Below are 23337 nucleotides of genomic sequence, written 5' to 3' on the forward strand. Positions count from 1 at the left end.
AACAGTGTGTCAGTGTTTGCTTTAACCTGTTGGGAAAGATAATTCCCTCCGCAGGCGCTGAGTCAGTCTGATTGACCTACTGCAGTGAGAGAGCAGGGAGAGGACAGTAAGCCAGCCCCCGGCTGTTGAAAAACACAACCTCAGAGTAGCCCGCGCTCAGTCCTACCTTGCGTTCAGTTACCTCTTTTACTCTCATGGGCCTGAGGTTCAGATCGCTCCCTCTCTTCTCTGACTTCTTTGTGAATGTTTATTAGTAAATCCTCAGCAGAAACTCCCAGAACTTCACATGACAAAGTGAAAGCTGCAGCAGCTCTGAGAGGGACAGGTATGAAAAAAAAAAATTGCCAAATCTACGTCAAAGCTCTGACAAGCCCTGACTCATCTGCCCTGTGTTTACCTGAGGAAATTCCGTTTGTGGAGGGTGTTGCTGGCAAACCCCTCCTTGAATAGGTGTCACATGTCTTGCCCCAGTAACCTGTCTGGCGAGTGCCGACCCTCTCGCCTCTCATTGGAGGAAACTTTCTGTTTCCTGCGGTCTCGTCCACGGCACAAAACTTGCTTCAATAAAAACAACCGCAGTGATGTCAGCCACTTACATGAGTAAACAAACAGCGAGCCGAAGATTACACTGCGCAGGCAGCCGTATGCCCTCAGTGGGACAAAACAACTCAACTCTGAGCATGTTTTTATTTTGCATATAATTACACTGACAGATAACAGTCCAACAATAATCATATACTAAATGAATATTCAAACTCTCCTAAAACCCTAAAAAAAATTCATCATTCCTGGGTGTTATGTTAGATCCCCATTCTAAAGGCAGGGGAAAAACAGAGGGCAAAGGTCATTTTTTCCTTTCAATTGAAGTAGTAAATAGCCGAAGTACAGCAGTCTGTAGAGTGGTGTCCTTATCTCCTCTGAGCAGAGATAGCAGCTAGTGTTCAGAGCTCCAGAGTGCCGCTGTCTCAAACAGCACAGCTGCTGATCTATCTCCAATTCACCTCCAATTGCCCCTTCTGATGAAAAACCCCAACACGTAACTTTATAATTGTCATTCAGAAACACTTTGCCTCTGGGCAAGTGTTTCATTCCAATTTATCAACAATATTGCCTTAATCACTGTTGAAATGTTTAGTTTCTCTCTTCTGGTTGTTTTATTTCCAAGACGTATAATAAATTCATGCCTGAAGCAAAGTATTGAGTAATAGTTTCCAAGGCTTGACAAACAGGGTTACCATCAGTTAGTAGTTGGACGGATTATTTACCACTATTGTAAAATCAACTTAATGCTTAATGGTGACTTGTATTCCTACAGATTGAGAGGAACATACCATCGTCTCCCCCTTAGAAAAGGGACCTGGACTTTTGCCAACTCAGTCCAGGCAAAAAATAAACAAGAGTAGCAATATATAACCATCAGTGGTTACTTTGACAACTGTATGTTCATTGTTTTGCGGAGGTTCATATGGTTTAACTGAGTCCCCCCATAAGACTCTCATTATTAATTTAAGCAGGGGAAAGTAGGTACTATAAGAATACAAAAATCTGTACACCTGTTGGTAGGATATGTCAGTTTGCCATCAGTGTGACTCATACACATTAACAGAAGGCGGTCTATTTATAATAATCGGTGATGTCAAAGCAAGGTCAGACCAGAGAGGGCTGGACAGGAGACAGAATGACAAGTACGGGGCTACTGTGTGCATACTGCTCATTCACAGCACTTGGAACCTCTAACCTTCTGCTGCGCGATGGAATTACTTCCTCTGACACAGAGGGCCAGCCAGATTGACTGATAGCAATCTCCTATCTCAGCAATTTCGTATGAAATTAGAGAGATAAAGTTTAAGATTGCCCTGGTTCCTCCAAAGTGGCTGTTACCTGGATACCACGCTGTAATCCAACACCCCAAATTCTCCCAGGTAGACAGCCCTGTTTCAGCCCCCCACCACCCATGCTAATTACCCTTGTCATATGGCTAACTGTCTCACTCTCAGAGCAGGAGACCGTTTTTTTCCCCCATTATTAATACTCAGTAGTTGGTGTTTTATTTCGTTTAATCTGAAATGGAAAAAAGGGTTTTTACGATGCTACATTCTCTCATATACCTCATATACCAGAGAGGAATGCCTGTTTCCACACTATGTGGGAAAATATTTTCAGTTCACATGGCCAACCCATTCCATAACACTTCAATACAGCACAAATAAAGGTTTATGACATCAGCTCATTAAAAAGTAAAAATAATTTTAAGGCTAAACGCTTTTTGTTTTGCGTTATAAATTGTAAAACACGTTCAGCGTTAGGCAGTGGTGTTTTTAAACACACTCCCCTTCAATCTCAGTTCCCCTCTTGAAAGTGCACTGGACAGCGAAAAACAAAAGCAGTTATCTCTTTCATTTAATTCAAGTTAGTATGCAAATTATTCAAATTTGATGGAAAATTCATTGCAAAAAAAAAAAAAAAGACAAAGAACAAAACTGTCCAAAGCTGTAGTTTTTTGGTCTACAGCGGCTGTCAAAGCATATTACATCAGATTTTCACTACTTGTGATTTAGGTATAACCCCCTGTTTTGTGCTGCCTGGATTCTCGCCTTACTGGGCGAGAGGTGCAGCCGACGGCCTCTGCAACTGTGTCACCATAGTCTGGAACACATACGCGCAGGTTACCTTGGCAACTAGAACAACTGGGGTAGAGTGACAAGCTGTGTTAATTCCTTCACCCATGAACCCCCGGGGACCAGAGACATTCATCTTCATTTCCATTGGTGTCTAACACTGCATTAAGAATATTATTTTTCTGGCATAGCTTGGCTTAATATCCCATGTTTTTTTCTCTCTCTCTCGCTTTCCATCCCTGTGCAAAATACGCACTCTCTATTGGAATCGAAAGGTTAAGAGTAAAGATTAAACAGAGCTCTGAAAATAAATGTGATAAGCGATTACTTTAAGTAAGAAAATATAGGCTTGTATCTGGCTGTTATTATTTGTTCGATTTCAGCTAATGCATTTGGACTGTCTACACCCCCACTCACTTAGCGCGGCCGCCCACAGCATCTGTGAGCCTGTGAGCAGGGTTAAGAGTTGGGGTTACTTTCTCTTTAAGGACACATGACCCTTCTGTATCACTCGGCTTCCACAGAGATGGAGAACTCCACTGTGGTCCAGCAGCATGCCAGACATCCCAGAAAACAAGCTACGGGGCGTGTAGTTTGTGCTGCGGGGGTGCGGGACCCGGGAGTGATCCTAAAGAGCTTTCGGCAGAGAAGGGTCCCTCCCTGGACAGGCGACTGCTCCATCCTCACTTCCCTTGCTTTCATTACAGTTCAGGAGAGGTGACCTGACAGAGACACCAGCGGCGCAGATTTGGAAGTTGTGGGTAGGGATTTTATCGGAGAGACTCAACCCCCGGGCTTCTCACAGGTCGGGTATTAAACCACCCACCTCCCCACCCCCCTGCCAAAACACACAAACACACGAGGTAAGAGTTAGGGAATCAAGCTGTACTAGACACCGCTGGCCTTCTAGGCATCTCTCTCCTTGATAACCCAGTGATCCCAGCGTGAATGTCAGGGCACCGTTTGGAGAGGAGGAAAATACAAAAATATTCAGATTTCCTGGGTCTCCGATTTTGGACCCATACATCATTGCTAGGGCCCGTGTTTCCCCAGCTCTTACTCCCACTCTGAGATTCAGAGAGAGCTCGACAGCTCCGCGGAGCTGAAATATAACATTTCGCTGAAGGTCAAGGAACAGCGTGTAATGTAAAATCCAGCAGCATTATCTTTACAGTAAAAGGAGCAGGTCTCCGTGAATGCCACTGCCCTGGTATAGGATGTGTCTAATGCCAGGAGGCGGCTGAGCATGAGGAGAGAGGTGGAGCTGTAATCCGATCCACAGGGGCGCTGCCTCCTCTACCTCTGGTCTCTCGCATGTGAAGAGGTGGGATGACATGACACTAACTCGGTCTTGTTTCGGCTGCCTCGCTCACCGAGTCAAACTGAGAGAACTGCAGAAGCAAGAGGTCTGGGAGGACATTGTAGCAGTCACCTGGATACAGAGGTATCACGATGGAACAACCCCCTGTTGTTGTGCACATCAGTTCAGAAGCTCAGCAGAGTCCCATAGAGGCAGGAAATTAAATTTGGCTGTGTATTGGTGGCAGGGGAAACCCAGTTAGGCGGAGTCTGTGGATGCATAGCCTCCAGGGAGACACTTAATGAAAATGAAGACACTACTCCTAACAGATTCGATTCGTCTAGCCTGATCCAACGAGGCAGCAGTGTAGGGGACTGGTAAGGCAACTAGCCTTGTAACCAGAAGGTTGCAGGTTTAACCACAGCCAGAAAACTGCTTCTGTACCATTCAGTATGGTTCTTAAATCCCTTTAGCTGTGTGAATAAGTGTCACGTAAAATGTGTGATGTTAGTCGCTCAAGTTAAAGAAATCAATTACAAAAATTACTTACAAACCTTTTTTGCAATATCAAAGTGTAATGTTGACTTCCATGCATATTTAATATGGTCTATTTCATTCACTGCATATGACTCATTTGCTTCATTGATGGAATCTATCTCCTTGAACTATAACACGAGTAATTTCTATTAAAGTTCATTTTGGAAGTCCAACAACAGATTGAAACATGCGTCTAAACTGTTTGCAAAATGTTATTAAATATAATGTGCAGATGAAATGAACTCAGCCCTGCAGGCACAGGATGTCTCTGAAGACCACGAGAGACACTTTGAGGATGGACTCATTTTTGGGACCCTCCCCGCTCTCCTTCATCTCTGGAAGTGCCATCAGAAGGCAGCCGCTTTAATTTTAAAGTGCTCAGTTAAACGGCCACAGCAGTATTAGCGAGCACCGTGTTTCATTAGCAAATGGCACTCAAGACGCTGCCGCCGTTCTCTACAATAACACCTAACAATGCAATTAATAGTGTTACACACAGGCGCGGTGGGTGTCTCCAGTGCATTGGGGAACATTATAATTGTTCCAGTCTGGCTGCCACTGGGACTCTCCAGCAGCCTCGCTCATTACTGGAGCCAGTGTTCCAGTCAGAGTGGGACTGCTAAGACAACAGCTGTACCAGACGAGCGCTTGGAGAACTACCAAGGAGAGAGCGAAGCTGGCCTCCACGTCCCCCAAATTCAAAACAGCGAGTGAGGAACGCAAATTCACTCCAGAGACCCACAGATTTCAGCGCTTCCTCAGTGTTATTATTCTAAATAATAAGAGTAATAATTGATTTTTCCTTTTATAATTAGATAAGTCCTTATCCTAGGTGCTTTGGGGCATGTGAAATTGAAACTTTTAGTGCAGCATTAACCATGTATGACTGTGAACATTATCAGGAGATTGTAATCTTTTGAATTCTCTGACGTGTTATACAGTACATGGTGGGACATACATTCAGTCATTTGTAAGCATTCCTCATGTAATATGCATTTCACAATGCAGGAACATTCCCATATACACAAATGGGAGCAACAGGGGCGTGACAAAGCTTTCGTCAGTGGGGAAATGATCTTATCTTCCCCAGCAACAGGATAAGTCTGGGCTTCTGCTTGCAGCAAGGTGCAGACTGGACAGCAACTTGTCTTCTCTCTTCACAGCACAGCACACATTTATGTACCATGGCATGTAGCTCTATTCCCAGCGCGGTGGAGGAGGAAAAATCCTGCTAGATGAGGTTGTAAAGTAAAGTCTTAATCTTTAATCAGTGTGGCTGGATCAGGGGCGCTCATTCACGCACCAGTGATAATAAAATCCCCGAACTCTGTATCGGAACGCCATCCTGCCACCGCCTCGGTCCTCCCCATAGTAACACATCACGGAGTGAGAGCCTTGCGCGGTGAATGACCCCGGTGAAATACGGCAAAGTGCTTCGCCGCTGCCAGACGGTTATTCCCTCTGCAGTCAGACTTCACCGGAGCCAGCGCTGATAAAAATGACACTATCAGTGACAGTGCAGTGCATGTTTTACAAACACAGAATAAAACTCAGCATCTCTGTGTGTTTGGGATTCCGGATTTCAGGAGCATGCTCCGCCTGTTCTTGACAAGCTGAAAAGGTCGAATTCCAAAGCTAAAGACAGAGTTCAACAAACTTCAAGCACAACAAATAATTTTCTGCCCCCCCCCCCCCCCCCCCCCTCAAAAAAAAAAAAAAACATTACTTAAACCTATATTGAAATCAAAACGTTAGCGGTAGCGGTGAAAGCGTCAGGTTTTCAGTTGACGTGACTTTTTTCATTTTACATTTGCATTCTTTTTCTTTTCCTTTCAAATGAGAGAAACCGTCTGTTTTCTGTGTGCGCCTTTGTCTCTGAAGTTGGCGTGCCCTCGCATTTGCATACTACTCACGGTAGGGTGAGAACGGTTCAGCAGATATTAGAATGTCCAGAATGCAATCAGCGAGCAACGCAGGCGCTAAATACCCCTGCCGGTGTCATCAACGCACGTTACGGCGCCATGGTGGAGGATGCAGCTTTTAATGAGGATTGGGAGACAGCTGCCTACCACACCGCGCCATTTAGGAGATCAAATCCAAGTGCGGCGAACGCTGTTCAAGCGCCGCTGCGGCATAATTAGAAGGTTATTCATTGCGTTTGATTTGGAGTTAATGTTAAACACTCGCAAATGAGTAATTCCTCAATTAAACAACGCGCACGCAAAGGTGAGCGTTATTAAACCGTGAATTCTTGTGTCAACAGTTTTTGTAAACGCATGCTTATTAAATGCAAATGGCGCTTTAGGGAACGCTGTACAGTACCCTAACCTGTGGTAATCAAGACACCACTGATCTCGGCTAACAAGAGGGGAAACACGAGCAAATGGCTCCACAATCACACATAAGCCCTCAATGGCAACATGTTTTGACAAGGCATGTGGAATGGAAGCAAACAGATGGTGGCGAATCGGGCATTGTGTGGGACAAATGGACACGGCGCACTGTAATCTCAACTGTCAGTGATGATCAGAAAGCAACGTAATCCTGGAATGCATTATGTAGGAGCTTTACATCCCCAGTGTAAACGCCTTGCAGACAATGCCGCCGTGATTGCCAGCATCCCTTCGGTGTAATTCACAAGGTCATCAAATGCAACCTTGATCCTCGGTTCTTTGTTTCTTTTATCCCATCACTATGCCTAACATTACTCCAAGATGTCTAAACACTGACGACATGCCCTGAAGTATTTGTCTTTCCAAAGGTGGTTATCCACTGAGACACTAAGATTTAAATGGCTTGGCTCTTTGATACAACAAACAGTATTCAGATTTGGAACAACCACTCATGTCGGCATAGATGTCCACAGTGGTACCCAGAGCAAAACAAAACCCTGTTCGCTAGCCTTGAATTGTAAATGCGTTTTGGGGTGCTTTTAATCTATGGTCTAATCCTGGTATCGAGACGTGGAACCCTCGGCCGGCCTTAAGAGGAGACAATGCACTCCAGGTCCTATTAGGACACAGGCAGTGCACCCTCACCCTGTACCTGGAACTGCACCTATCACAGACTAGGGAGCAGAGGCCAGATCCAGCGACGAGATACACTTATTTAAAGGCGGGACTAATCTGAAGGAGTCAGGTAACACCTCTTGGCTGCTTTATTTGTTACCCGCGCCTCTACCTTCCACTGCAAGCTTTAGGAGGAAGCAGTGGCAGAAAATCCTCCCGACAATCCTCCTCTGACACAGTTGCCTAGCAACACTAAAGCTTCGGGTCTCCAGCTGATGGCTGAGAACTGCAGAGGCAGGGATTTATCATTACTGAGGACTTTTATTTGATCTGGACAGATTAACAGCCTATGAGACGTTCCACGACGCTTTCACTCCTCGAACCCCCCAACATCCCCCCCGCCAGAATAACAGGGCCCGTCCAGAGCCCCCTCTCCCCCAGAGAGCGCCCGGCCGTCCTCGGCAGGCGGGATTAAAGGAGCCGTTGATTTTCGGGAGATAAGAGCGTGGGGTGCTCGCGCCGTCTGATGAGCCGTTGTGGGACTAATTGGGAAGAGTAATCTCCTCTGATTGCGGCGAGGAGAAGAGCGGGCAGGTGTACCGGCACAGATGCCCCTGCGCAGAGCTGCGCAGCTGTCACATAAACAAAGACGCGAAAAGGGGGAAAGTCAGGGAGAGCCGAGGAGCTGCGGCAACAGCAACGGACACATTCAGCCTCCTGTTTCCCAAACAAATCAAAAGCCCCTATTCGTTTCATTCAGATGTAAATGACTGCAAGCGAAAATGCATTTCACGTTTTTTTCTTGCATTCCTCCTATGCTACAAATAAGGTATATAACTTTTATGATACAAAAAAAATCAGGTAAGGAAATTACCTGAAATTCACATTCATGATTCTTTAAAAACAGTAAGGCAAAATAAATATCTGTATTTATTATTGTTGTGTTATGAGATAAAAAAGAGGAAACGCAGGCATTGTTTGAGTCAGCGGAATCCACCTGTGCTGCATTGAATTATCAGCCCTTCCTCTCTTCCGTAGCTGACACAGACAATTAAGGTTGAGGTTTATGTAGCACACTCACTGACCAAAAAAACTGCATATCCCCCTCCACCTGATCATTAAAAACAGGAGAGTGTGAGGAAAAATTAGTGCTTGAGTTGCAGATGCTGCTGTCTCAGGGACTTCACTCCGAGGCACATTTCCACGGCAACCTTGCAAGAAAAAGACGCAACTGTGTGTTTGAACAGAATGTACTGTCTAGAAGCAATAAAATCCATGGGTTTGAATCCACCACAATATGTGCGGGGAGAAGAAACTCCCAACGATCGAACAGACAACATGGTCACGGTGTGAAGTGACGGTCGGGTTTATTGGCATCCTCTGTGGTTAATCTTCCTGCCCAATGTGAATTTACAAATTTCTTTCCATTACCATTCAATAACGTTTAGTCTGATTACACATTCTTTCCTTGTCAGGTCTTGAACAAAACCATAGTAGATACTAAATTGAATTGGTTTCAACATGGGAAAATACTGCTCCATCTAGCACAACAATCTAGGGCAGCTGCAGTCATTGAATACTTCTGTTCTGACAGATTGAGTTAAACAATAAAATAAAGCAGGAAGATCTGGTGGACAGTGCTTTAAATGGGAAAACGTACACAGTACAAATATACGGTATTTATGATTGGTCACGGGTCTGTCTCCATTAAACAAAGTTTGCACTTGAGTGCATATTGCAGAGGTCTTTCCTGCAGTTTCTAAAGTCTTGTAGCTCTTTCACTTATCTACTGCAAACAGAAATGTGGGCTGGCTGTCACAAAGTTTGCTCTTGTTGATAACACCATGGCAACATGAGGAACGGCATAGCTCCACTCCAAAGGCAGGGTGGACAGCACACAACCAGTTTGGCTAGATTTGCCCAACAATTACATTTAAAAAAGAACAAAATAGAAAAGGCCAAAACATAAAAAAGTATTTTTGAAGTGACTGGTATTCTTTGCATTCTATGTCCTGATTGTTGCAAGCAAAAAGATAAAGAGAATATTAACACATTTATATGTGAGTAAGAGAACTGAATATGCATGACCTCTTCATAAGATGCACAATTCCAATTTGCGAAATAAATGCTCATTTAAGCAGTAATAAATTAAATGTTCCTTGCATTAACTCCAATATAAATAATAAACAGGTAATGAGTCTCGTGTCTTATAATGATGAAAATGTGCCTCTATTTTGCACACTCACAATACTTGGTGTTCACATTCCCCAAGGCATTCTCCCTATGCTGCATTCACTGTCCTGCTCAGTCCCAACATGGCAGATTCAGGTGTTAAGTCAGTTGAAAGTCCAGTTGAAATGGACTGTGCTGGGAAAAGTCTTCGATCTGGCACAAACAGAACTAGATCAACATCACTCCTGTATTACCCACTTCACATTCTGACTGTGCACAGAGAGAAGGAAACCCTGACATCTGATTGGATCGGCCCATTTAGATAGAGCCAACCCCTTATTATTGCAAACAGCTTGACAAATCACATTACCTGGCATCCCTTTCTGTGGTTTACAGAATCTGCTGAGAACCTGATATGGTGTTAAAAATGATGTAGAATAAATTATTCTGCACATTCAATAAGCATTTATTCTTTCTGGCTGTATTCATGAAGAAAATTACACTCTTTATAATTAAGAGATTGAAGGAGACGTGGTCTTGGGTCATCAAAAGCTTTTCAAAGTCATTCTGTCCTCCAATGGATAGCATTTGACAGACGCTGCCAAAAAATACTGTAAGAGTGAGAAATGATACTACTATGATTAGATCTACCACCTTGGGGAAGGTGCTGATGCAGAGATATTCTGCAAAAAAAAAAAACAGCCACCCAGGGGGGGTAAGAGAAGACCAGCAGAACTGACAACTTGGCAATTTCCACTGGCGCATCCACATCAAAACGAACCCGGTCCAGCCTGGTGTCATAACCACATACGGAAACCTTCTACCTGTTTCATGTCAATCACCAGCACGCACTGCCTCTGACTGCCTTAGCAAGCATCAGGGGTCATCCAGCTAAGGATCTTAAAGCTAGTGAAATTTATGTCTTTGGGCAGCCTAAATGCTTGTGGAGTGAATCTCAGATTAATTAGATCCAGTAATCTAGGAAGGGAATCCAATCTAACTGCTATGCTGCTTTGTGCTTAACCCTGAGTAACAAAATTATGCAAGTAATACATATTTTTATTCTTACGCAATATGTTTAACCAATTTCAGCAACCACTAATCCTTTGATGATATCCACTCACAGCATTTTTTCTCATTTTTCTTGATTTCTCTTTCATGGTCCTGCCCTGTGGTTTTGGCTTCTTGAGTTGCATACTCTCAGAAAGCACAAAAAAGAAGCAACACGGCCCAGATACTCCAGAACTACTTCACAGGGATACCCCCTCTAACGGTCACTCTTGCCCTTCGCCTTCTCAGAACTCCCTTGTGTAAAATCACAGTTGAGGAACTCATCCCAAAAAGCCCGTGGGCACACGCTGTACCTGGACACATGCTGACCAAGACTGAGGGGCTCACCAGACACCTTGCAGCCACTGAAAACCGCTATATGCCACAATCCTCTCAGGGGCCGCGCGTTGCTCCGCTTTCCTTCCAGCCGTTCAAATAATTGCATTACGCACTTAATCATAACAAAAGGGCAATTTGTAATGTAACCCTTGTCGGAGCCGGCCTCTTCCGTCCCCCGCATAATGACGGCTTTGGCCGCGCACCACGCCGGTCTCTCTCTGTCGCTAAAGCTACTTCTCTCCTCCGTTCTGATTAGCTTATTCATGGGTCTAAGTTCTGGGCCGGCGCTTTTGAAAATGCTCCCGCTGCTGCGGTAAATGAACAGTTATTGAGTGAATAGAGGTCAAGTGGACCAAGGGCACTCCACTAAGTAACACTGAAGAAACAAACTATTATCTGTGGCCCTGAGAAGAATTAAATCCCACTTTGTAAAAGGGCCCACTGAGGAGGCAGAGCCCAGGAATGCATGTGTGTGGTGGCGGCGATGGATGATTTGCACATTAAAAGGAGAATATGCAACACAGCTTTGAGGACGCCAACAGCAAGCTCCCGCTTCTAAATAAATAAAGAATCCTGACAGGAAACGTAATGTATTATGTGGTAAACTACAACTTTTCCCAGCCATATCCTTGAGCAGTAAATCAATGTACCAACCTTACAGGATACGAACAAAGCTCAAAACAACTTTTTAGACTTAATACCATCAGTCATTTCCAGAAAATTTCATTCTTTTTAGCTCTTCTGAAGGTATACGGTTTGCGCATGGAATCGTGGCTGTGGGTTACAAGAGGCCCCAGAGCTGAGAGGGGAGGCGCAGCACATTTGAGAATAACAGACTGGTAAAATACAGTTGTTTATATACTCTAACAGGCAAGCTGTCTTCTCGGTGACAGAACAAAATGAAAGCAATATCAATGAAATATGACACTGATAATAGGCCAAGAGACGAGATGGAAATTACTTGATTCTCCTGAGTTTTTCAGTACATGAGATACAACCAGGGAAAATATGCTTCTCGGGAAACCCAGCGACGGCTTCAACTTATTGGTTTACGCCACCACCGAAACTATCACCCCCTTCAGGGAATTTAATCAAATTAACATTAACTTTGGGATGTCTACTGGAGTGACAGCTTCAAAAATAAACAGCTTTCGCGTGCACACACTGCCCTCCCACACTCTCATTGTTTAAAGGCATTTTCTGGAATTCCTCAAGCCAATGTGTCACATATCTGGATATGCTGCAATCAAAAAAAGCTGAGACTGTTTAAACAGATTTATGGCAGACTGGGTAAATACTGCAGTTTCAAAACAGCTTTTTCACAAATGTCAAACGAAATCCAGAGCTCAGTCACGAACGGCGTCTGTCCGTGTGACTTTGGGGGTGACATAATAGCCCTCCGGTCACTCCACAGAAGGCTTTGGGATTTTAGCAGGGCAGTGAGAAGCCCAGTTCTGCAGCCTTGCTGCATGGCGCTAAATGCCCTTGTTGTACGAAGAGCAGAGGACAATGGGATCAGTGGGAACAATATCCCCCATGTCCAGCCAGTCTCCAGCCCGGGCCCCCACCACTCACCAGACCATCTAAGCCGATTGCCAATTCATTCTCCCCCCTCTGATCTTTTAATACATCCTCCTCTTCCAACAAAAGTGTGAGGGCTGTGAATGCAAAACAAAGCCATACCAATGAGAGGCACTTGAAAAAAAATTCTTCAGACTGAAGCATTTGGCTTTTTAGAGTCTTCAACTGTAATGGGATGAACTATGTTGCTGCTCAACACCAAAGAGAGCGTTTTTTTCCAGCTGAGAGCGCTGACCATTATGTGGCCGCTATGACATCATCCCCGACCACAATCATGTCCACTCTGACTCCATGCCCGCGTTTTACTAGCATGGTTGTCTTAACATTGTTCTCCCCAGTCACATACCCCTTTTCCTATATAAAGAGCTCACATAGCCTTGGAAAGACCTGAGAGGATACTTACTTCTCTAAAGCCCTGCTCTGGTGTAAGCGTTTCATTTTCTCTGCAGGAACCACAAGTGTTTACATCATATGTGAAGCTATTTTTTCCTCTCAGACTGCCAGAGAACAGACCAATGTGCGGAGAGAGGCAGGGGAGAAAAAGGAAAAGAAGGTAAAAGTGAAGTGCTGTAAGTGATTTATTCTGCAGTGCTAAATTCCTGTCTGGCCTACAGAGGGACAGAATGTTGCTCCCTCAGTTCAGTTAGTGGAAGCAGAGCTTCAGTTCAGCTGTAAGAGAGTAACTGCTCATACTAAAGATGTGCTTCCCAGATGCAAAACAGACAGGCGTTTGTCATATAGTTGGCAACTGTGATAAGCTAAGTTATTCCAGACATTTAACTGCCAGTTTAAACTTTGGGGGGTTGGGGGGGGGGGCTGTTAAGATGTGCTTGTTATTCTTTCAGGACAAAGTTTACCATGTGTTTTACTTCATGTTCTTGGAATTGTAGAACTGATACCTTCAGCAGTGCAGGTTTTGAAGTGGCACAGTGAAGTGATCAACACTGGACCATTTCCCCTGAGCCAACAGACTGAGGGAGTAGTGGAAAACACAGGGCATGATGGTCTTAACTTTCATATTGCCTGATGCTGACACCTGATCAGGATGTCAACAAGCAGTGCTGCTGCTCTGGGAATCGTGTCTGAATAACATTCTTATTTACATATTTACAATCATCCTACATCAGGTGTTTTTTTTGCCGTTTTCGCTCCTGATGTTTTGACATATTTTTTCCGCTTCATCACTCTCCCTTTGCTGTTTAATTTTCATAAGGGGAGGAGCAACCCGGGATAGTGACAAGCCCATTGGCTATTGTTATGAGTTATCAGACAAAGAAGATAAACCCTGCTGCCAAGACTCACACACTCCAGTGCTTTAAAATAAAGAGAGGTTTGACCTCCTCAATGTTTGATTTCACCTTCCCTGACAGCCCACAGCAATGTACACCATTATTTTCAAGGGCAAAAAAATCCTGTTACTAGCACATATGACTTAAAATAGCAATACATATTCAAAAATGTGACAGCAATCTCAAACATATACATTGTGCAGTAATGATTTCAAAAGACAAACACAATTTTAGCCATTATAATTTTAGCCTTTATTTTTTAGCCAATTGCACATTTCTACTTGCACAGAATTACAGGACAGTCACTGAAAAACAGCACGTGCTCACAGATACATCAGATTTGCAACAGCTCCATTCTGGTGATGAATGCACACAATTCTTACATATGACAGGTATCAAAGAGGCATCATGACAATGCATACAGCATGCAGATGGAAGATGTTGACTTACAAACAGATCTGCCTTTGCTTTGCACACATTCTATGACGGACGGCAGTGTTAAATTAACGCGATGCCACCAAATTAATGTGTGCCAAAAATCAGCCAGAGAAAAAGCCATTTATTTTTTCCCAAACAATCCGCCGGGGTTGAAGTAAGCAATCCACGGCACGTCCTTTTACTTTAAAGAAAACAAATGGCTGACACATTTCCTGCCAGCAGGCCCTTCCTCAGATAACAGAACACTCCCGTCAACAGGAAATCCTTTCACTGAGAACACTGCCACACTTAGAGCGGCGCACAACTTCACCTCTCGCTGAAACCCGCAGTCGTGTCAAACACAGTGCTCCCCCTGCTAAAACGCAGTCAGAGACGATTTGCTCTGTGCAGCAAGAGAACACATGGTTAAAAAAAAAAAAAAAAACAGAGAGAGAGTGAGAGCGAGAGAGAGAGAGAGAGAGAGAGAGAGGGAGAGTGAGAGAGAGAGGGGAAAAGCAAGGGCACCCGGACTGGTGGTTCACATGCCTCTGACAAACAGCAGCGCTGACCAGGAGACCTTGAAACGCTCTTGGTTTCATGAAGCTGCCTTTTTAAGAGCCCCCACAATACTCCCGAAATCAATTAGTGGCCTGGTGTATCAGTATTACAAACAGCCTGTCATTACATCAGCTCACAGAAATAACTGCTGCCACCCCAGCCTCACTTGCTCCCAGACTGATGGACACTATTACCCATAACTGAGGACACAAACACGTCTGTACCAGGAAGACATGAGCAGCCCGCATATCCTGGCCTGACAGCAGTGTCACCCTTCCAAAGCATCCCATCGGGTTAAAAAAAGAGAGAGAGAGAGAATTCTACGGCCAACGGTTTTCTCACAGCAAGGCCACCACCCCCACCCTGTTCTTACTCCTGACAGCCTGCCCTGGATCCAGAGGTGCAGGAGGAAAGCACCAGCGCGCAGCAGAGTCAAATTAATGCAAAAAAAACAGGGGCGAGACGATGAAAAAGTTTTTAAAAGGCAGAGCAAACTCACGGCAAGTGCTAGGAACACTTGAAGTGTGGAGGGAGAAAACGCCTGAGTCGACCTTCATGTGGCTGCCGTTGCCGTACTGATTCTGCAGCTGCTAATGGGAGAACTGGCAGGAGAGAACACTTTCTGCAGGCTTCTGTGATGACATGCAGACGTTTTTTTTTGAGAAAGGGGGGCTTATCTTTGTCTCTATGGTAACTGTGTCTCTGGGTGGTTATTAGAAACCCTGAACTTCCTGTGCTTCTGCCGAGCAGCCAATCAGTGGCCCTGTTTTCATAGGCGTAGAGAACTCATGCTATAGGCACCTCACGGTGGCCACATGAGGGGGCCCTTGGAAACAGAGGGTCATAGGAAACTTACTGGTGGAGAGACAACTGCAGCCTTCGCAGAGAGAGGGGAGAAAGCTGCGCGTGCAGCGCAGCGAAACCTTGAATGAATCCTATTTTCCATATCTCTCTTTCTATTATTTATGCATTTAACCCACGCTGAAAAAACCCGGCTGCGTGCCTGCGTATAACGCTGTGTTATTCGCTGCATGGGGTGCTTCGTGTGCACAATTGTTAAACGATAGCTTGTGGTTTAGCAGTAATGGTGCTCAGACATTCCAGCATAAAAATCGGTTTCATAAAAGAGGCATCACTTTTTCCTACAGCGCCTCAACAAAAAGACAACAAGGAGTGTTGTGACTACTATTCAGCCTCATGGAAGCGCTCCTGGAAACTCCACTGGAAAGCACAAACTCAGCGTCTGTTATTCTTTGACAGAGCTGAAACACTGCGAATTAAAGAACTGCAAAGACACACAGCCACAGTTGACAATGACAGCCAAGGGACCGGAGGGATGTGGCCCCGTTTCTGCATGTCGATGGCCACCCCTAATGATATTTATGCTCTCTGATCGATACGTCCACACATTCTGGCACAGCCGATGGGAACTAATTCTGCAAGGCAGATCCGGGGCTCCAAAACTTCACACAGTGTTGCACACAAGCAGGCGTCGCGAAACTCAAAATCAACAACACAGAAGCGGGCGAGGGCAGGGTGAATGAAAGCTATCCCGCTCGCTCTGTCCCTGTTTTTGACGGAGCGCTTCTGCGGCTCCCGCTGAATGCGCTGGGACGAAATGTGAATTTCTGACTGAGCAGTGCTTTTGTCTCGGTACAATGGGAACACTTCAAGTCTGACAGTGCCTCCAGGGGATCGCCGTGGACCCATTCTCCCTGGATTACATGTACATAAAATTATCCCCATCAACAAGCTGACACCCAAGCGCCGGGGGAGAAGCCAAGCCCTGTCTGCAGTTACTATGGGAGAAACTGGCTCGGACGGAGAGGACGTTCCCAGATAGCAGCCACGGATCGAAATGTACAGACACTCTCAGTCACACGCACACACACACACACACACACACACACACACACACACACAGACACACACGCTGCCTCCTACTCCCAGTGCTGCACAACTACTAGCATTGTAAAACATAACTCTCTTCATTTCCCACAACTGTTTCACTCCCAGACAGAGTCCCCTCTGATTGTTTAATCTAACGCTGCACACTTCTCCTGGTCGCCTCCAGCACGCTCCCGACTGTTGCTGTGCGTTTAATCAGATCTGCCTCATGGACTTGTTTTCCACCAGCTGAACGCACTCCTCTTTACATCACCGCTCATTATCTAAAGCTGTACCTGTTTACAGAACTCAGAAGAAGTTCTCTTCCACAGACCTCTAGCGCTGGTGACCAACCAGGAAAGGAAGTGCACATCCTTCTGGGAAATAAAAAAGCAGCTTCAACATTAGGAGAAGACATCTCCTGTAGAAAAGAGAGGACCTGGAGGCACTCAGTCTCAGATATGTTTCCCATACAGTGTCTGTCTGCATCGCACAGTCAGGCAATGTTTACCATTACAGTTTTGTTAATTCTGCTCTTACACAGGCACCTCCCCTCCCTATCCCGTCCCAATATGTCATTGTGTGCAGGTAGCACATGTCCTGCATGTAATGTACTTGGAGGAGCACTGCCAAGCAACCCAGTGCACACTGATGACTCCAGACACAAGGAGAGCCAAAGATTATAGCAAGAATTAACAATCACATAGAAACCTTTTAATCCCGATCTTCTCCAGATAGGCTCGTCTGCATGAGCTTCGGCTCCAGCTCCAAATTTTAAATCCCTCTGTTTAATCCCTCCATTCTGCTTTGATTCAATATTTTCGCAGTGACCACAGTGGCTACAACATTCACTTAGCTCTTCTCTCTCTCTCTCTCTCTCTCTCTCTCTCTCTCTTTCCCTTCTCTCTGAGCTCTTTCACTGTGCTCTGGAACTGAGCAAGCCTGTCGAGGAGGACAGGAGGCTGCTGGGTCCTAGTGCCTCCTGCATTAACTGAAAGAATGTCATTGTTCTTCCATCTTCCCTCAGAGGAACCTTCAACAGACATAAGCAAGTTCCAGCAGAAAGCACGCTTACATGAGCCACTCAGAAAGAAGTCATTTAAAAAGTCACTGAAAGCTCTTTTAATACATTCACGCATTATTTTACAAAAATGAATGAGGAAATTAGAAATAGAAAGTTTGCAAAGAACAGCATTGCAACAGAATTTAACCCTGTCAGTGCTCCACAAAAAATATTATCAATTTTGTACTAATTCTATAATTTTGCTTCATTTCTTTGGTATAAATGGATTGAGCTCTTGTTTTAATTCTAAATTTTATTCATTTGATACATTAAGACTGGCAAAATCACAAATCACTGAAGAAAGACAGTATGCTGAAACATTTGGTTGGACAGCATGTCAAAAAAATTCAGTGTGCACCTCTGTCATGAATTATTGGTATTTTCCTAGTATAGTACATAAAACCTTTCAACAGTCAACAATACAGTTAAAATACAATAGGACACACTGCCTACTCTCAGCAGGCAAAATTTAGTTCTGCACAGGTAATAGGTGTCACAAAATTTACAATTTTTTTCAACTCTAGAATCCTGTTTTAGTTTTCTTAAAAAAGCCTTCCAGTGTCCACATATGAAGCAAAACAGTAGAACAATGCAGACAATTAAATCATAAGGACTTCCTGATCCTAAATTTCAGTATTCATTGTGCATTAGAGCCATGGCGATGCAGTAACATAATCTGAGTGACAGAAAGCACAGAAACTATGGGGACATCCCACAGCACACAGTGAAACGGTCATTAACACAGTTTTAATGGTTATGGAGGAATACAAGTCTAAGATTCCAGTGATAAATTGCAAAAGCTAGTAGCATCACATAAAATCTTACATGATGTAGGAAGTGTCACTGCTCCTATAAATTGCTGTACTTATTCCAGTGTTTTACATGTTTTTGACATTTATTGCTTTAGGATTTTATCTTTGATTTAAATACATTATGCAGTAAAGTGCAGACTTTCTTTGAAATGATGGCCAAAGACAATCATCACTGGCTTAATTGTCATTTTTTTCCTTCCCAACATAAAATACTTGACCTGAATTACTCCAGTGGACGATAAAAATCCTCAGTATACTATTACATGGTTTCTCAATGGCTGTCCTACTGGGCCACTGTGTGCACTGGTTTTAATTCCAGCTGAGCTCAATTAATCACGCTTTATTGAGCTTTTAATTGAATGCTGATCTGAAACTGACATCACTTGACGGTATCGCCCATAAGTCACTCGCGGAAATATGAGTAGTCAGAGGTATGCTTGAGCTAAGACGATAAAAGTAACAGTAATTCTTATTTCTGACGTCTTTCGTGCACACTAATTTAGCGCAGCAGTCTCCTTTGATTAAGCTTGGTTATTTGTTTAATTGTTTTGGGCCATAAACTATTAATCAATTGAAGACTAATTATATATAATCAATTACCTTGAATGTAATCTGCATTGCTAATTGAAGAGACACAATTGAATAATAATACGAGGAATGCCTTTACTTGTCTCTTTAGTGGCATAAACATTCAGCCAAATATAAATTTCCTCCATAATCGATTTAAGGCAGAAAATGGTTAAGAGAGAGAGAGATAACTATCCGGTCCTGTCCAGATCAGCAGCCTCGTAATAATAATAAGCCCCTGCATAATCAGTCCAGTCGAAAATGAAACCAGCAAACACAGTAGTCTACCAAGACCAGAACAAAGAAACACTGACTTTGACAAAATAACTTGCCTCAAACATTAATATGACAAAATATTCTGATACGCCATTCTCAGGCAGAAGGTTATGACAGATGACCTCTACAAAGACTCGCTATAATACAACTGAATTTCAAAGAAACAGGTTCATGCAACAATCTTTGAAGCTAAACGGCCCAAACGGAAGAGGCCCTATTTCGCAGATTGACACCAACAAAGCTTTCCAATAGCAGCCGCCGTCCTCCACAAGAAAAAACAGAAGCGGTTCCGCGGCTGGAACCCCATCCCAAACGGCAGCTGGTTCAACATCTTAAGTGACATCCCCGGGGGCCCGGTCTCTGGCAGCTTGCGCAGTATTATGTGGAGATCCTTAGCTGTGACAGTTGCATACAGCGCGCGCCCGGAGTAAACCGTGGTTCACGTCTCCCTGCTCCCTGAAGCCAGAGGGGTTCGGTTCCCAGGGGCTTACTCTCAGTCCCGCTGCAGCCCACAGCTTCAAAAAAAAAAAAAAAAAACAGGTGGCTCCTCTCAATTTCGCTGACTGGACCGTCAAAAAGCGATTTTCACTACCTCACAATGCCGCACGCTCTCAAATAAAGTTTAGCATTCAATAGTCATGCTCCGGGGGGAACTTTAACAACTGTAACTCGCCCAAAAAAGGTGAAGTCATGGGTCTGGCTCACTGCATATAAACCATAAAGCTGTGAGCTACAAGACTATTTGTGGGGTCTGCTCAGCATGACGTAATTCAGTCTATCTATGGACTATGATCTGTTCAAAATTACACAATTTCCCCACTGAAATCGAACAAACCACACTATTTTCACTAAAAAAGAAATTTATTTTCATATTTCACCTCATAAATCCTCAACTTGCTCTTTCAATTGTAATCTGTACAATTCTAACATATTCTTGCATGAGACACACATTACACATAAAGGTAAACCTTCAGGGCTTTCTCTAAATAATACTGAAAAAAATGCATGACACATTGAGACATAGGCATATACTTCAGAACTGTGTAAAAAAATTAAACTAATGCACATTTCACTGTCATAAACACAGTATTATTGCAGCGTCTTTCCACCAACCCTGATTACCTGTGAAGCACAATGCTGAACTTCACCTGCCTTGACCTAAAGCTGACTGATCAGGAGTTCACCTCTGTGTGCGGATCAATAGCAACTCTGTCCCTGGAAGCCTTCCCTGGGCCCGCGGAGGCCAGAGACAGCACACGCTGACCTTCTGCCCACCATCTGTAAAGTGGGGAGGAGGGGGGCTGCCGCCTGTCCAGAACGGGATGTGAGGGATAAATTTGGGATCTTTAAATCTTTCAAGCGCCTCACGACGCAGGCCTCCGGCAACACAACGCGCCCCAGGGCTGCGCCCGCCTCCCATGCCGAGGGGCTCGTCGCCCCTTTGAGTCTTCCTTGTGGGTTTTTTCATTCTGGGGAAGAGGGAGAGGTTTCGGAGAAGCAGGGGCGAGGAGACAGGGAGTCCGGATGTCTCCCTTCTGTAACATGACAGGGACGATATGGGCCTGAGTGAGAGGTTTCCCACCGGGCGCTATGAGTCACCGCTCTCCTCGAGATTTCAGGGGCGGGAGGAGCCGCAACACCACACTGCTATTTTTATTAAAGTAATCCGCCCATGATATGCTCACGGTTAAGATATTTACGCTTGAAGGGGAGGGCCACGGAGAGCAATGGCAAGTTAGCAACGAGCACCAACCAGGGAAGGAAACTCAGAACTCAGAATCCTCCCAAGTGATCTGTCATCTCTGGACACATCAGTTTGTGGCTGCCCTAAATGACCACTCGGGGTGTTTTGAATAGGAATCCGAGGAGTTTTGATATCGCAAGTGCATAATGCTGGAGAGATTATACTGCTTGCATTTACAGTATCACTGTATGAACCACCACACTCTTACAGATTCCCTACGCAGAATTTGCTGAATGTTATTTGGAAGAAAATTATCATGGAGATATAATGCATATTCTGTCTTTTTTTTTAAGAAGGTGCTTGGTTGTTGGGATTGAGATTTAGTATAATATGTAAAAATGTTACAAATTATGTAAAAAAAATCAACTGCTGACATGCAAATGGTGACAATAATGCAAATGATGGTTTACAGGGTTGTAAATACACACTCCTTACATTAACAAAGAATTTATCTAGCTGATATATGGTACCGAGAAACTGTTCATAACATACAATGTTCACCTCTGTTAGAAATGTTAATTCACCAAATAGAACAAGACAGTAGGTCCATAATAATAGCTGAGTCTGCCATTCCTTGTAGACTAAGTTCTATTTCAAAATGTGGTGCATGCTTGTTGCTCCAAGAATTTTATTGTTCTAATGGTACAATGGCATTAAATAGCCATTCAATCGTAGAATTTCATTAGTTGATATTATGTGATTATAATCCCTCTAAATTAATACTAGGGTTTTGGATGATTTATATTAGCTGTTTTTGATCTTATTAAACTGTTCTCTCAACAGTATGAAAGATTTTAATTTTAAAGTATCATGTTGTACATCCTTAGATTATATCTAAAAAGGAGATTCATGATTAAAAACAATGGACTAAGAGCAAACATAACAGACATAAGGTTTGCCAATTTACATTAATTTTATGGCCTGAAAAACAAAGACAACATGGTAGCATTTGTAACTTACTGTTAACTTAATAAATATTAAATGATAATAAATGAATCCTTCACAAAGAATGTGTTTACCTTACAGTGGAAAATATGCACAGACTTTTCTTCATGAAAAATGATTTACATAACAGGGTGATATAGAAAAACATGCAACATTTGTGTGAAGGCTTCATATTGCCCGGAGTGAAATTATTTCAAAAATCAACAAAGTACAGTAAGAAGAACAGACAACATGATGGCTTACAGGACCTCAGATACAAAAACCAGCTGAGCATATGTTAGTCTGTGTGTGAATAATAAGAAGGATGACATTAATAATACTGATTTAAAACTGCCATGGGATATACTGTAAAACACAAAAATTCAGCCTGAAGATGTTTTGTCTTCTATCCTTTGGATAACTATTCAGCCACAATACTTCTCCCATTACAGCATATCATCTCCATGCAACTTCAAAAAAAAAGCAAAGACCATAAAAAGAATAAATTATTATTATTTTTTTACCCCTTTATGTTTATGGTAAATCATAAAATACTAATTGTCAGAACTAGCTCTCCACAGTGTACAATAAGCCACTCTAGCCTAGACTTCTGCTGCTACATTTCTAAACTGACTTGACATATAAGGCCCTTTAATGAATGAAGAACAGATACACACTTTTGATACAACTTCAAAGGGTTTAAGTAATTGTTTAACAGCAATACACAAAAATATTTGCACATTTAAAGATGCATGCGTTTAAAAATGATATTTCTCTATTGATATAGCTAAACTGGCTGCATAAAAAAAGCTTGTAATGCTTTTGAATTCAATACGATTAGTCAGTTCCACACATAAAATACATCACAGAGCGCTGCCAACAGTGCAGCTCACTGCTGTGGAAAAGAGCATGAAATGACCTCCATTCCTGACATAAGCAAGGCATATCTTGTCATGCATGTGACAATTATCTTTCATTGCCTGTTTTCCTAGGAATGTATCTGCCTGAAACAATATCATGCTTTGGGAATTATTTTTATCTGGTGCAATTGAGCACTCTTTCAAAGTGCAGTGATAGCAAATTTAGACCAGCGACTCCCTGCTTACAGCTCTTTGCAGCTCAATCTGAGAAAAGCTGTAGGTCACAGTGACCTTTCTTAACTGTCTTGCACATTATGTTCTCTAACAAGAGGGCC

The 23337-nt window shown here is 43.5% G+C and overlaps 1 protein-coding gene across 7 annotated transcripts in view; it reads right to left on the reverse strand.

The window, feature by feature from the left end:
• The window catches only part of foxn3 (forkhead box N3), a 65678-nt gene extending 48047 nt beyond the window's left edge, over positions 1-17631 (reverse strand). For 3 of the 7 annotated variants that reach the window (XM_036541854.1, XM_036541846.1, XM_036541850.1), the window contains exon 1: positions 167-309. The gene's annotated coding sequence lies outside the window, so the exon portion shown is untranslated. Of the gene's footprint in view, positions 1-166; positions 310-15368; positions 15507-17467 lie in introns of those variants that run through there. The other 4 variants (XM_036541853.1, XM_036541852.1, XM_036541847.1 and 1 more) reach the window with 3 other exon arrangements.
• Positions 17632-23337: the final 5706 nt, after the last annotated feature.

The sequence above is a fragment of the Megalops cyprinoides genome, chromosome 12, assembly GCF_013368585.1.
Source record: "Megalops cyprinoides isolate fMegCyp1 chromosome 12, fMegCyp1.pri, whole genome shotgun sequence".
NCBI classification, from domain to species: Eukaryota; Metazoa; Chordata; class Actinopteri; order Elopiformes; family Megalopidae; genus Megalops; species Megalops cyprinoides.